Source organism: Bos grunniens, chromosome 1 (genome assembly GCF_055505025.1).
Source record: "Bos grunniens cultivar Pamir isolate PY7600 chromosome 1, Bosgru_T2T1.0, whole genome shotgun sequence".
NCBI lineage: Eukaryota > Metazoa > Chordata > Mammalia > Artiodactyla > Bovidae > Bos > Bos grunniens.
In genome coordinates this window covers 37,028,656-37,043,317 of record NC_141165.1, presented here as the reverse complement: position 1 = coordinate 37,043,317, position 14,662 = coordinate 37,028,656, and positions in this window count along the sequence as shown.

Sequence of the window (14,662 nt, the reverse complement as noted above, 5' to 3'; positions counted from 1 at the left end):
GAAGAGAAGAGAAAAGCAAAGGAGAAAGGGAAAGATATAAACATCTGAATACAGAGTTCCAAAGAATAGCAAGAAGAGATAAGAAAGCCTTCCTCAGCCCTCAATGCAAAGAAATAGATGAAAACAACAGAATGGAAAAGACTAGAGATCTCTTCAAGAAAATTAGAGATACCAAGGGAACATTCCATGCAAAGATGGGCTCAACAAAGGACAGAAATGGTAGGGACCTAACAGAAGCAGAAGATATTAAGAAGAGGTGGCAAGAATACACAGAAGAACTATACAAAAAAGATCTTCACAACCCAGATAATCATGATGGTGTGATCACTCACCTAAGCCAGACATCCTGGAATGTGATGTCAAGTGGGCCTTAGAAAGTATCACTACAAACAAAGCTAGTGGAGGTGATGGAATTCCAGTTGAGCTATTTCAAATCCTGAAAGATGATGCTGTGAAAGTGCTGCACACTATATGCCAGCAAATTTGGAAAACTCAGCAGTGGCCACAGGACTGGAAAAGGTCAGTTTTCATTCTAATTCCCAAAGAAAGGCAATGCCAAAGAATGCTCAAACTATCGCACAATTGCACTCATCTCACATGCTAGTAAAGTAATGCTCAAAATTCTGTAAGCCAGGCTTCAGCAGTACATGAACCGTGAACTTCCAGATGGTCAAGCTGGTTTTAGAAAAGGCAGAGGAACCAGAGATAAAATTGCCATCATCCGCTGGATCATGGAAAAAGCAAGAGAGTTCCAGAAAAACATCTGCTGCTGCTGCTGCTAAGTCGTTTCAGTCGTGTCCGACTCTGTGTGACCCCATAGATGGCAGCCCACCAGGCTCCTCTGTCCCTGGGATTCTCCAGGGAAGAACACTGGAGTGGGTTGCCATTTCCTTCCCCAATGCATGAAAGTGAAAAGTGAAAGTGAAGTCGCTCAGTCGTGTCCGACCCTAAGTGATCCCATGGACTGCAGCCTTCCAGGCTCCTCCATCCATGGGATTTTCCAGGCAAGAGTACTGGAGTGGGGTGCTATTGCCTTCTCCAGAAAAACATCTATTTCTGCTTTATTGACTATGCCAAAGCCTTTGACTGTGTGGATCACAATAAACTGTGGGAAATTCTGAAAGAGATGGGAATACCAGACCACCTGACCTGCCTCCTGAGAAATCTGTATGCAGGTCAGGAAGCAACAGTTAGAACTGGACATGGAACAGACTGGTTCCAAATAGGAAAAGGAGTACGTCAAGGCTGTATATTAACACTCTGCTTATTTAACTTATATGCAGAGTACATCATGAGAAACGCTGGGCTGGAAGAAGCACAAGCTGGAATCAAGATTGCTGGGAGAAATATCAGTAACCTCAGATATGCAGATGACACCACCCTTATGGCAGGAAGTGAAGAAGATCTAAAGAGCCTCTTGATGAAGGTGAAAGAGGAGAGTGAAAAAGCAAACTTAAAACTCAGATTCAGAAAACTAAGATTATGGTGTCTGGTTCCATCACTTCATGGCAAATAAATGGGGTAACAATGGAAACAGTGACAGATTTTATATTTGTGGGCTTCAAAATCACTGCAGATGGTAACTGCAACCATGAAATTAAAAGACTCTTGCTCCTTGGAGGGCTTCCCTTGTGGCTTAGCTGGTAAAGTATCTGCCCACGTTGCGGGAGACCTGAGTTCATTCCCTGGGTTTGAAAGATCCCCTGGAGAAGGGAAAGGCTACCCACTCCAGTATTCTGGCCTGGAGAATTCCATGGACTGTATAGTCTATGGGGTCGCAAAGAGTTGGACACAAATGAATGACTTTCACACTTTCACTTTCACTGCTCCTTGGAAAAAAAGTTATGACCAACTTCAGTTCAGTTCAGTTCAGTTCAGTTGCTCAATCATGTCTGACTCTTTGCGACCACATGAATTGCAGCACGCCAGGCCTCCCTGTCCATCACCAATTCCCGAGTTCACTCAGACTCACGTCCATCGAGTCAGTGATGCCATCCAGCCATCTCATCCTGTCGTCCCCTTCCCCTCCTGCCCTCAATCCCTCCCAGCATCAGAGTCTTTTCCAATGAGTCAACTCTTCGCGTGAGGTGGCCAAAGTACTGGAGTTTCAGCTTTAGCATCATTCCTTCCAAAGAACACCCAGACTGATCTCCTTTAGGATGGACTGGTTGGAACTCCTTGCAGTCCATGGGACTCTCAGGAGTCTTCTCCAACACCACAGTTTAAAAGCATCAATTCTTTGGTGCTCAGCTTTCTTCACAGTCCAACTCTCACATCCATACATGACCACAGGAAAAACCATAGCCTTGACTAGAAGAACCTTTGTTGGCAAAGTAATGTCTCTGCTTTTGAATATGCTATCTAGGTTGATCATAACTTTCCTTCCAAGGAGTAAGTGTCTTTTAATTTCATGGCTGCAGTCACCATCTGCAGTGATTTTGGAGCCCAGAAAAATAAAGTCTGACACTGTTTCCACTATTTCCCCATCTATTTCCCATGGAGTGATGGGACCAGATACCATGATCTTAGTTTTCTGAATGTTGAGCTTTAAGCCAACTTTTTCACTCTCCTCTTTCACTTTCATCAAGAGGCTTTTGAGTTCCTCTTCACTTTCTGCCATAAGGGTGGTGTCATCTGCATATCTGAGGTTACTGATATTTCTCCCAGCAGTCTTGATTCCAGCTTGTGCTTCTTCCAGCCCAGCGTTTCTCATGATGTTCTCTGCATATAAGTTAAATAAGCAGGGTGTTAATATACAGCCTTGACATACTCCTTTTCCTATTTGGAACCAGTCTGTTGTTAAATGTCCAGTTCTAACTGTTGCTTCCTTACCTGCATACAGATTTCTCAGGAGGCAGGTCAGGTGGTCTGGTATTCCCATCTCTTTCAGAATTTTCCACAGTTTATTGTGATCCACACAGTCAAAGGTTTTGGCATAGTCAATAAAGCAGAAATATATGTCTAGAAATAGATGGCAGGTCAGGTGGTCTGGTATTCCTATCTCTTGAAAAATTTTCCACTGTTTGTTTAAATCCAAGCAGTCAAACGTTTGGCATAGTAAATAGAACAGAAGTAGATGTTTTTCTGGAACTCTCTTGATTTTTTCATGGTCCAGCATATGTTGCCAATTTGATCTCTGGTTCCTCTGCCTTTTCTAAATCTATCTTGAGCATCTGGAAGTTCTCAGTTCATGTACTGTTGAAGCCCGGCATGGAGAATTTTGAGCATTACTTTGTTTGCATGTGAGTTGAGTGCAATTGTGCAGTAGTTTGAACATTCTTTGGCACTGCCTTTCTTTGGGATTGGAGTGAAAACTGACCTTTTCCAGTCCCGTGGTCACTGCTGAGTTTTCCAGATTTGCTGGCATATTGAGTGCAGCACTTTCACAGCATCATCTTTAGGATTTGAAACAGCTCAGCTGGAATTGCGTCACCTCCACTAGCTTTGTTTGTAGTGATGCTTCCTAAGTCCCACTTGACTTTGCATTCCAGGATGTCTGGCTCTAGGGTAATGATCACACCACCATGGTTATCTGGGTCATGAAGATCTTTTTTGCATAGTTCTTCTCTGTATTCTTGTCACCTCTTCTTAATATCTTCTGCTTCTGTTAAATCCATACCGTTCTGTCCTTTATTGTGCCCATCTTTGCATGAAATGTTCCCTTGGTATCTCTAATTTTCTTGAAGAGATCTCTAGTCTTTCCCATTCTATTGTTTTCCTCTATTTCTTTGCACTGATCACCGAAGAACACTTTCTTATCTCTCCTTGCTATTCTGTGGAACTCTGCATTCAAATGAGCATAGCTTTCCTTTTCTCCTTTGCCTTTCACTTCTCTTCTTTTCTCAGCTCTTTGTAACGCCTCCTCAGACAACCATTTTGCCTCTTTGCATTTCTTTTTCTTGGGGATGGTCTTGATCCCTGCCTCCTGTACAGTGTCATAAAATTCCGTCCATAGTTTTTCAGGCACTCTATCAGCTCTAATATCTTGAATCGATTTGTCACCTACACTGTATAATGGAAGCAGCATAAATGTTCATTCACAGGTTAATGGATAAAGATGTGGTACATGTATACAACAGAAAATATTACTCAAGCATAAAAGGGAACAAAATTGGGTGAGTGTATTTGTAGTGATGTGGATGGACCTATAGTCTGTCACAAAGAATGAAGTAAGTCAGAAAGAAAAAAACACATATCATAAGTTAATGCATATGTATGGAATCTAGAAAAATGGTCCAGACGAACATACTTTCAGGGCAGCAATAGAGATGGAGACACAGAGAAAGGACTTGTGGACACAGTGGGTGAAGGGGAGGGTGGGACAAATTGAGAGTAGCATTGATATATTTACACTAACATGTTTAAAATAAAGGGCTAGTGGGAAGCTGTTGTACAGCACAGGGAGCTTAGCCTGGTACTCTGTGGTATGGGGGGTGGGAGGGAGGTTCAAGAGGGATGGAATAAATGTATGCATATAGCTGATTCACTTTGTTGTATAGCAGAAACTAACACAGCATTTTAAAGCAATTATACTACAATAAAAACAATAAAAAATGTTTATTCATGTATTTCAGAACTTCATCATTTTATATTGCCTTAACTCAGCTATATTCTTTCCCTCACTAATAAAAAACATTGTGTAGTATTGACTAAGTGTGACTTTTACTAATTTTACATATATGCATATTTGTATGGCAGTAGAACATAACACACAGGAAACCCAGAGCACACAGAAAACAGTCCTCAGGAAAGAAAAGGCACATGTTTAAATAAACTATTACTTCCAAGACATGTAACAAGGCCTGATAAATTGTCAGTTCAATATCCTAGCTGATTGTGCATGTGCTGTACATGCTATTTAAGGAATGTGACCATACTGTATAGATTTTTCTCTTAGTGTCTGTTAAAGTAATAACACAGGAAGCATGTTATTATAACCTACAAGGACCATAAATACTAACCCTACAGCATTTTTATTACCAACTTATATCAAAGGCAATCTGGCACTCTTTTACACATAATATTCTCCCATTAGTAAGCAGTCTTATATTACAGACATAAAATATTTGTAAGCATTTTAACTTGGCCAGGCTACTGCAGCTGTGTCACATTTGTTTTTCCTTATTTTAATATGAGCTTATTTAGATGAAGCTGGAATTGCCTTCTTCTCCTGTACATGACAGATCTGGTTTAGTGCCAGGCCACTTAGTGAGGCCTATCAAACAACGCTCTATTATGTACAGTGGCATAATTCGAAAAATCATAAGAACACTAACTCATAACATATGTCAATATGCCCAGTTAGTTCAAAATCTTGCCTTTTACAGGTGATTTTATATTCCATTTTAAAATGCTCTTTACTGCCCCTGCTACAAACAGTTCATCTGATCAACTCCGAATGATTTTAACCTTTTTTTTATCACACTTTTATGAGAATACACAGCCATAGATCATAACTAAACAAACAGACAAGAAGAAATCAAACTTTTAGCTGACCTTTGTATTTCATCAGCTTGCACTTGAGAAATCTATAAGCTGAATTAAGAAATGAGATTTCCTTAATTGTGGCTTCCTCTCATTTTCTGATCACTGCTTGCCTACCATCCCCAGGGCTATCCTGTGGTCATTCAATGATGTAGGGCCCCTTCAAGATCCTGGTAAGCTGGTAGCCTCTGCCTCCCAAGGTATTTCCAGTGGTATGAAATGATATCATCATAAAAGAGTCTGCCATAGGTGTCCTTTCTCAATCTCCTCCTAAAAACTGAGACGGTAAGACCACCTCAGAAAGAATAATCAAATCCTCAGACTCTATACTCTAAGGTTAGTGACCAACATAGGCTTTTAGCAATACTTTCTTGTCATGATTAATATGAAAGCTTCATCCATCTATTGGGTATAGACGATCCCCCTCCAACCCTAAATAGTAATTTAATCTTTCTGCACATCTGTTTACAGCAAGAGAGATCTTCACTACCCTGAAGACTCAAGGGCAAAAAAAAATTCTGCTCTCTAAATTTTTCTGCTTTGCATTTTAATCTCTGCTTGACTGTTTTGTATCTTATCTATCGGTTCAGCGCTCAACTAATCTTTATTCTAAATACTATATAGCTCCATTTTTAAGTGATAAGCTACATATACATATATATTGAGTACTTGTCCAAATTTCCTGAATAATCATTAATCTCAATACTAGTCTGTATTAGTGGTTTTAGACTGAAAAATCTTTTAGGGGGAGAACTAGAACTAGAACCAGAACTGAAAAAATATATAGCATCACAGGGCCTTGTGAGGAACCATCCAGGTTAGAAAATACTCAAAGAGTAATTATCAGTAAATGGTGACAATGGTGATATAGTGCATTAGATCAATCCATAAAGGTATACCCCAGTAGGAAAAAGCTACATTTGAAGTGTAGTTAAATCAGTAATAGAATAATGATAATACATGCCCCCTTATGACTTTCTGTTAAAGGAAACAAGCAGAATGTAACTAACAAACCAAGGAATCGACAAGTGAAAAGGATGCAGACAACAGCCCCAAACAGCAATGCTTTCATAGTTATTATATGTTACAGATTCTTAATGCAAGTTAACATTTCGATACACATGTAAAGATGTGGTGGACTTTCACTTAGTATTAGGTGTCTAGATAAAAATATTGAGTTTATTATGCAAAGTGTTATGTTTACTACTTGAGTTTCAGATTCAGCTGAAAACATTATTGAAAAGGATGACAGAAAGTACAGGACACTGTTTTGACTGGATTTAACATTAGTCATTTTCTTTCTCTTTCTCTTAATTATTTGGTTAGTTGATATATCTAGCAAGTCAACTGGATAGTCATGAAGGGGTTCAGAACAGGCCTCCCCAATTTAAATTCTTTAAAGAAGAGGGAAGAACACTTCTCTTGAGCCCTCAGAGTCTTGATTGCCTTCAGTTCAAAATCATCCACATGCCAAAGTGACCCTTCTTTAACTAGATATTCATAAATGTGTTCTGGACAGGCCTCCTCAAGATGCATCACTTTGCATGTCAACCCTGCAGGAAAGGCAAACACCACTTGCTCAACACCTGCTCTTCTTCTCATCCTGTGAGTGACCTCAGTGTCATTGGATGCTCCAGGTCCCTCTCCCTTCCCTTTGCTTGGGATGGCATAGGCACCTCGTTTTACCTTTCTGTCTTGGAGTCTCTCGTGTACGTGGGGTTCCCATGCGTGCAAAATGAAATTTGATTTTCTCCTGTTAATTTAATGTTAATTGAATTCTTAGACCAGCCAGAAGTACCAAAAAGGGCAGAGGAAAAATTTTTCCTACCCTAAGAACATCACAAAATTCTATAATTAAATCTCAAAATGCTGTGTTGGATTCCATTTCCATAAAAATAAAGAAAAATTTACATGCATTCAAAAGACTCTTTACTGCTATTTGATGATTTAAAATCAAAAACTGCAAAGGATAAAATTCTACATTCCTACAATAATCAAAAATATTGTTCTCAACACCTACGAGAAGAAAAACAACACCAAATCATTTACTTTTCAGACCTTTATTTAGATCCTTAACCAGAAAAGATTTGTTCTTTTTTCTTCTTACAACAAATACAAATGAAGTGTGAATTCTTAGGGGTAAATGTATAAATAATAAGATGCTTTTGTTTTCTTTATTACATAATCAGGGTGTCCAGATTTCATCTTTTATTAATTCTATTTGTCATTCTTTTAAAATTCAGTTTTTAAAATCATAACAAAAAAAAAATAAAATCATAATAAAGACAAACTATTTTTAGAGCAGCATACACTAGGTTTTCAGTTTTCTTTGATGATTTCTAAAAGCTTTTTGATGTGGACTCTAAAAAAAGGCATTTTCATCCTTAGAAATGTGTTTTAAAACTTTAAAACCTTGAGAATTTTAGAATTGGATATTCTCAGCTGCAGCTCTGAAAAAAATATTGGTAGAGAAATAAAGCCTTAAAGTAAAAATTTTGAAACTGGATAACGAGTTGAATTAGTGTCAGAAGCAAATCAGCTGGCCGAATATAAAGAGGCCCTCTCAGAGCAGGATAGCTTGAAGCCAGCAGAGTTATGTGGGTGACAGGGAGAGAGACCCACATGACGGCACACGGATGGCGTGCACATGGCACCTCCCCCCACTGCGCCTGTCCACTCAGCTCTGCCAAGTGTGGGCTCATGATTCAAACTGACAAGAATCTTGCTCCCTCCCTGATCCAGAAAGAAAGAGCCTTGTCAAGTTGAATATCCTGCTTGCTACACGGGAGCAGGTTGCCAGGAACAATGAGGGGAACTCAAAATGTGCTCTCAATCAGCAAGAAACCTTGGGATCCTGGCGTGGCTGTTTGCAGGGCAGCGAGAAGTGTAATTGAAGCTTAAATGTCATTGCATTCATTTTAGAGAAAATGCTGATTTGTTTTTGTTCTTTGGCTTGTTTGACTTCTTTGTGCTATTTTCTGTTTCTTTCTGGACTTTGAAATTAAGTTTTTAATGTAAACTTTTTACCTTTTTTCAGGAAAATAGAATAACAACTGAACAAACTCTTACCCAAAGAACAAAATCAGTCTAACCAAGAAACATATACATGAAACTCCACTTACACCAGGTCGAATGCACACTGGAGGGATGGGCATAAAGATGAATAAAATTTTGGACCCGGAGGAAACCAACACAGCCTATAAGGATGACACTGTGCATTTAGAAGATACATGAAGATCACGAAATGTGGAGGCAAAAGGCTTCCTTTTGATGGATCCTTTCCTCTACTTGTGCTGTAATCTTTGACCAGTCTTGACTTCTCCTGAAATCTATCCTTAGCTGTAGAGTTATGAATAACCCACTCACAGGGAAGGCATTGGCATTAAATGAGATAATGTGTGAAAAATGCATTTTGAATGTGTGAAATACTGTACAAATGTTAGTTATCATTTGGTGAGAGACAGGCAGGCAGGACTCATGCTTTCTAGCTCGTACTGTTAACTTGATTTCACTCCGTATTTTCAGAGCTGAGGTCCCTTTCAGAGTTCAGATTCTATTTTCCAATAGACTATATTTCAAGAAAGAATTCAGTAAGAATAATAGATAGGAAGTGCACAAAAATAAGTAAATAAAGCCCCAAAGGATAAAAGATCAAATCCAACTGGAATAATAGCAGAACTAAAATATATCTAATGGAAAAGGCAGCTTCTCACAATAGGAATCTGCAGATTCTTTACCATTTGAGCCACCAGGGAAGCCCGTTGCTGGGCATATACCCAGAGAAAACCATAATTTGAAAAAACATATTCACTCCGATGCTCACTCCAGCACTATTTACAATAGCTAGGACATGGAAGCAACCTATATGTTGAATGACAGATGAATAGAAAAAGAAGATGTGGTACATATATACAACAGGATATTACTCAGCTATAACAAGGAACAAATTTGGGTCATTTGTAGAGACATGGATGGGCCTAGAGTCTGTCATAACAGAGTGAAGTAAATCAGAAAAAGAAAAACAAATATTATATATTAACACAGGTATGTGGAATCAGAAGAAAACCGGTATAGACAACCTTATTTACAAAGCAAAGATAGAGACACAGACACAGAGAACAAACATATGTATACCAAGGGAGAAGGACAGGGGATGAATTGAGAGATTAGGATTGACTTATATACAATATATGGGGGAAGGCAATGGCAACCCACTCCAGTACTTTTGCCTGGAGAATCACATGGACAGAGGAGCCTGGTAGGCTGCAGTCCATGGGGTCGAGACGAGTCGGACATGACTGAGCAACTTCACTTTCACTTTTCACTTTCACACATTGGAGAAGGAAATGGCAACCCACTCCAGTGTTCTTGCCTGGAGAATCCCAGGGATGGCAGAGCCTGGTGGGCTGCCATCTATGGGGTCACACAGAGTCGGACACAACTGAAGTGACTTAGCAGCAGCAGCAGCATATACAATGTATACACTGGTACTCTCTCTCTATATATATATGTATATATATATAAAATAGAAAACAAATGAGGTTGGGATTGACATATATACAATATATATACTGGTACTATATATGAAGTGAAGTCGCTCAGTCTTGTCCTACTCTTTGTGACCCCATGGACTGTAGCCTACCAGGCTCCTCTGTCCATGGGATTTCCCAGGCAAGAGTACTGGAGTGGGGTGCCATTTCCTTCTCTTCCCTATTATCTAAAGTAGATAACAAATGAGAACCTACTGCATTTCACAGGGAACTCTACTCAGTGCTCTCTGGTGACCTAAATAAGAAGGGTATCCACAAGAGAGGAGATATATGTATCTGTATAGCTGAGTCCCTTTGCAGTACAGTAGAAAGTAACACAACATTGTAAAGCAACCAATAAAAATTTTTTTAATGAAATAAAATAAAATAATTTTCATTTTAAAAAGCTGTATTTTCCACCAAATATAATTATTTCTTTTTGTGGTTTAACATGAGAATATCCTCAAAATGAGAATGATTTCTATGAAAAGAAATTAAATTCCTGTAAAGTAGTGAGGAAAGAGTAAAAGAGAAGGCTGTGACAAGATGGAACATAATTTTGAAAACTCAAACAAATTAATGCTGATGTTTGTGAAGAAAGGGCTGGTTCTGGGGCCTACAGCATCAGAAATACCTGAATGTGACTCAGAGAATGAACTTATGGTTGCTGGGGGTGGGGAGAGGGTAGAGAAGGGATAGTTAGGAAGTTAGGGATCAATATGTACACACTGCTATATTTAAAATGGATAACCAACAAGGACGTACCGTAGAGCACACGGAGCTCTGCTCAATGCCATGTGACAGTCTTGATGTCTTGATGAGAGGGGAGTTTAGGGGAGAATGGATAAATGTATATGTATAGCTGAGTTCCTTCACTGTTCATCTGAAACTATCACAGAATAATTAATTGGCTATATCCCAATATGAAATAGAAAGGTTTTTTTTTTAAAAAAGGAATACCTGAATATTGATTAAAACATACAATGGAAAATAACCTGAGAAAGAATATAAATATATATATAAATTATCATATAAATAATATAAATATATTTTATATTATTTTTAATATTTTATAATAACATAAATGTTACTATATTTATTACTATATAATAAAAATAGTATACAAATAATATAAAAATATATAAATACATATATATAGGCTAAATCATACAGCACCTTGACTGTGACACTCAACACACATTGCTGCATTGATCCATCCATGTGTTTCTCTCCCTACCTTGTGACTCAAAGATCCTCAAAAATAAGACCAACCTTCTTCATTTTTATATCTGAGTACCCAATATACTGTAAGGTAATTACAGATGCTCAATCGAATAGAGCCAAAAGTTTAATGCCAAAGAAACTTGCCTCAGTTATGGATCTTATAGGAGAGCCAAAGCCAAAGCAACAGTTGCAGTTGGCAGCCACTGAGCAATCAACAGAGATGAGAAATGACTGGTTTGGCAGGAAGGCAGAGTTAAGGCTAGAAACAGACCAAGGCAGTCCCACAAGGAATGCACAGTCTGTACCTATTTCAAACTCTGGTTCAAAGAAAAGCACAGAGGTACAGAACAAAATCAATTTCAAAAAGTCAAGTGCTCAGCAATGTCTACTAAGAGCCCGCTATGTGCCAGATACTCTGTTAGATACTGAGGATAAAGCAAAACTGAAGACACAGGACTGTCCTTATGGAACTAAAGGTCACACACCCGTTAAGGTGCTATGGAGGAATCACAGAAGGGGCCTGTGTGCACGTGACTGTGTGTGTGCCTGTGGATGTTGATGGAAGTTTGGGGGTTAGTGGTAAGGAATGTTGTTCTGAGAAAATGATATATGAATAGAATCTTGAAAGAATAAGTCAGCATTAACCAAGAGAACATTCTAAAGAAAGTCAAAGTGAAGTCGCTCAGTCATGTCTGACTCTTTGCAACCCCATGCACTATAGCTCACCAGGCTCCTCCGTCCGTGGGGTTTTCCAGACAAGAGTACTGGGGTGGGTTGCCATTTCCTTCTGCAGAGGATCTTCCCAACCCAGGGATCAAACCCGGGTCTCCCGCATTATAGGCAGATGCTTTACCGTCTGAGCCACCAGGGAAGCCCAACATATACAAAACCCTTGAAGTGGCAAATAGATGGTCACTTCAGAGGAAACTTTAAATATTGTAGATGAATCAGTAGTTCTTAATGCTTATTAGGTTCCCAAACAGGTCACAGTCATTTCTGCTGCTGGCTATTTGCAAATCTGCCCACCCTTAGCTACTAGAAAACCGGAAGCTCCACGACAAAGTTCCATTGCTAGGCTGCTCACTAAGCTCTATATGGTGACATCTGCGACTATACTAGTTCCACCAGAGAAGTGCACCTCCAATGGAAGAGAAGAAGGATTTGGGTGTATTCTCAATTAGCCACAATGTTGCGTTTGGGAAATAAGCTTTTTGGATATTGGAGAGATACGTGTAGCCAAATTGTATTTTCTCAGAAAGTAATGACTTGCACATTAGTTTCATAAAAACCCATCTCTGATGCTTAGGGAAGTCACATGACCCTTCAATGTCAAGACTGCTGGCATACCAGTGGTCAGAGATGTATTTCTTTGCAACAACTTTTTTTGGTCCCACCATTTTTTTTTTTTTGCCACAGAAATGCAAATTAAAACTAAAATGAAGTATCATCTCACACCAGTCAGAATGGTCATTTTCAAAAAATCTACAAAGAGTAAATGCTGGAGAGTGTGTGGAGAAAATGGAACTCTCTTGCACTGTTGGTAGGAATGTAAATTGATACAGCCACTACGGAGAACAGTATGGAGGTTCCTTAAAAAACTAAAAGTAAAACAAACATATTACCCAGCAGCCCCACTCCTGGGCATATACCCTGAGAAAAGCATAACACAAAAAAACACATGTACGCCAGTGTTCATTGCAGCACTATTTACAATAGCCAGGACATGGGAAAAAAAAACCTAAAAGTCCAACAACAGATAAATGGATAAAAAAGATATGGTACATACACAATATGCCAGCAAATTTGGAAAACTCAGCAGTGGCCACAGGACTGGAAAAGATCAGTTTTCATTCCAATCCCGAAGAAAGGCAATGCCAAAGAATGCTCAAACTACCGCACAATTGCACTCATCTCACACACTAGTAAAGTAATGCTCAAAATTCTCCAAGCCAGGCTTCAGCAATACGTGAACCGTGAACTTCCAGATGTTCAAGCTGGTTTTAGAAAAGGCAGAGGAACCAGAGACCAAATTGCCAACATCTGCTGGATCATGGAAAAAGCAAGAGAGGTCCAGAAAAACATCTATTTCTGCTTTATTGACTATGCCAAAGCCTTTGAATGTATGGATCACAATAAACTGTGGAAAATTCTTCAAGAGATGGGAATACCAGACTGCCTGACCTGCCTCTTGAGAAACCTATATACAGGTCAGGAAGCAACAGTTAGAACTGGACATGGAACAACAGACTGGTTCCAAATAGGAAAAGGAGTATGTCAAGACTGTATATTAACACCCTGCTTATTTACCTTATATGCAGAGTACATCATGAGAAACGCTGGGCTGGAAGAAGCACAAGCTGGAATCAAGATTGCCGGGAGAAATATCAATAACCTCAGATATGCAGATGACACCACCCTTATGGCAGAAAGCGAAGAGGAACTAAAAAGCCTCTTGATGAAAGTGAAAGAAGAGAGTGAAAAAGTTGGCTTAAAGCTCAACATTCAGAAAACGAAGATCATGGCATCTGGTCCCATCACTTCATGGGAAATAGAGGGGAAACAGTGGAAACTGTGTCAGACTTTGTTTTTGGGGGCTCCAAAATCATTGCAGATGGTGATTGCATGAAATTAAAAGATGCTTACTCCTTGCAAGGAAAGTTATGACCATCCTAGATAGCATATTCAAGAGCAGAGACATTACTTTGCCAACAAAGGTCCATCTAGTCAAGGCTATAGTTTTTCCAAGTAGTCATATGGATGTGAGAGTTGGACTGTGAAGAAAGCTGAGCACTGAAGAATTGATGCTTTTGAACTGTGGTGTTGGAGAAGACTCTTGAGAGTCCCTTGGACTGCAAGGAGATCCAACCAGTCCATTCTGAAGGAGATCAGTCCTGGGTGTTCTTTGGAAGGAATGATGCTAAAGCTGAAACTCCAGGACTTTGGCCACCTCATGCGAAGAGTTGACTCATTGGAAAAGACTCTGATGCTGGGAGGGATTGGGGGCAGGAGGAGAAGGGGATGACAGAGGACGAGATGGCTGGATGGCATCACTGACTCGATGGACGTGAGTCTGAGTGAACTCCGGGAGTTGGTGATGGACAGGGAGGCCTGGCGTGCTGCAGTTCTTGGGGTCACAAAGAGTCGGACACGACTGAGCGACTGAACTGATCTGAACTGAACACATACACAATTTGATACATATATACAATGGAATATTATTATACAATGGCATAATATTAATATATAAGGGAATGTTATTCAGCTGCTAAAAGGAATGAAATAGGGTCATCCCTGGTGGATCAGATGGTAAAGGATCTGCCTGCAATGAGGGTGACGTGTGTTCAATCCCTGGGTTTGATCCCTCCTCCAAGGTCCCCTGGAGGCAATCCACTCCAGTATTCTTGCCTGGAGAACCCCATGGACAG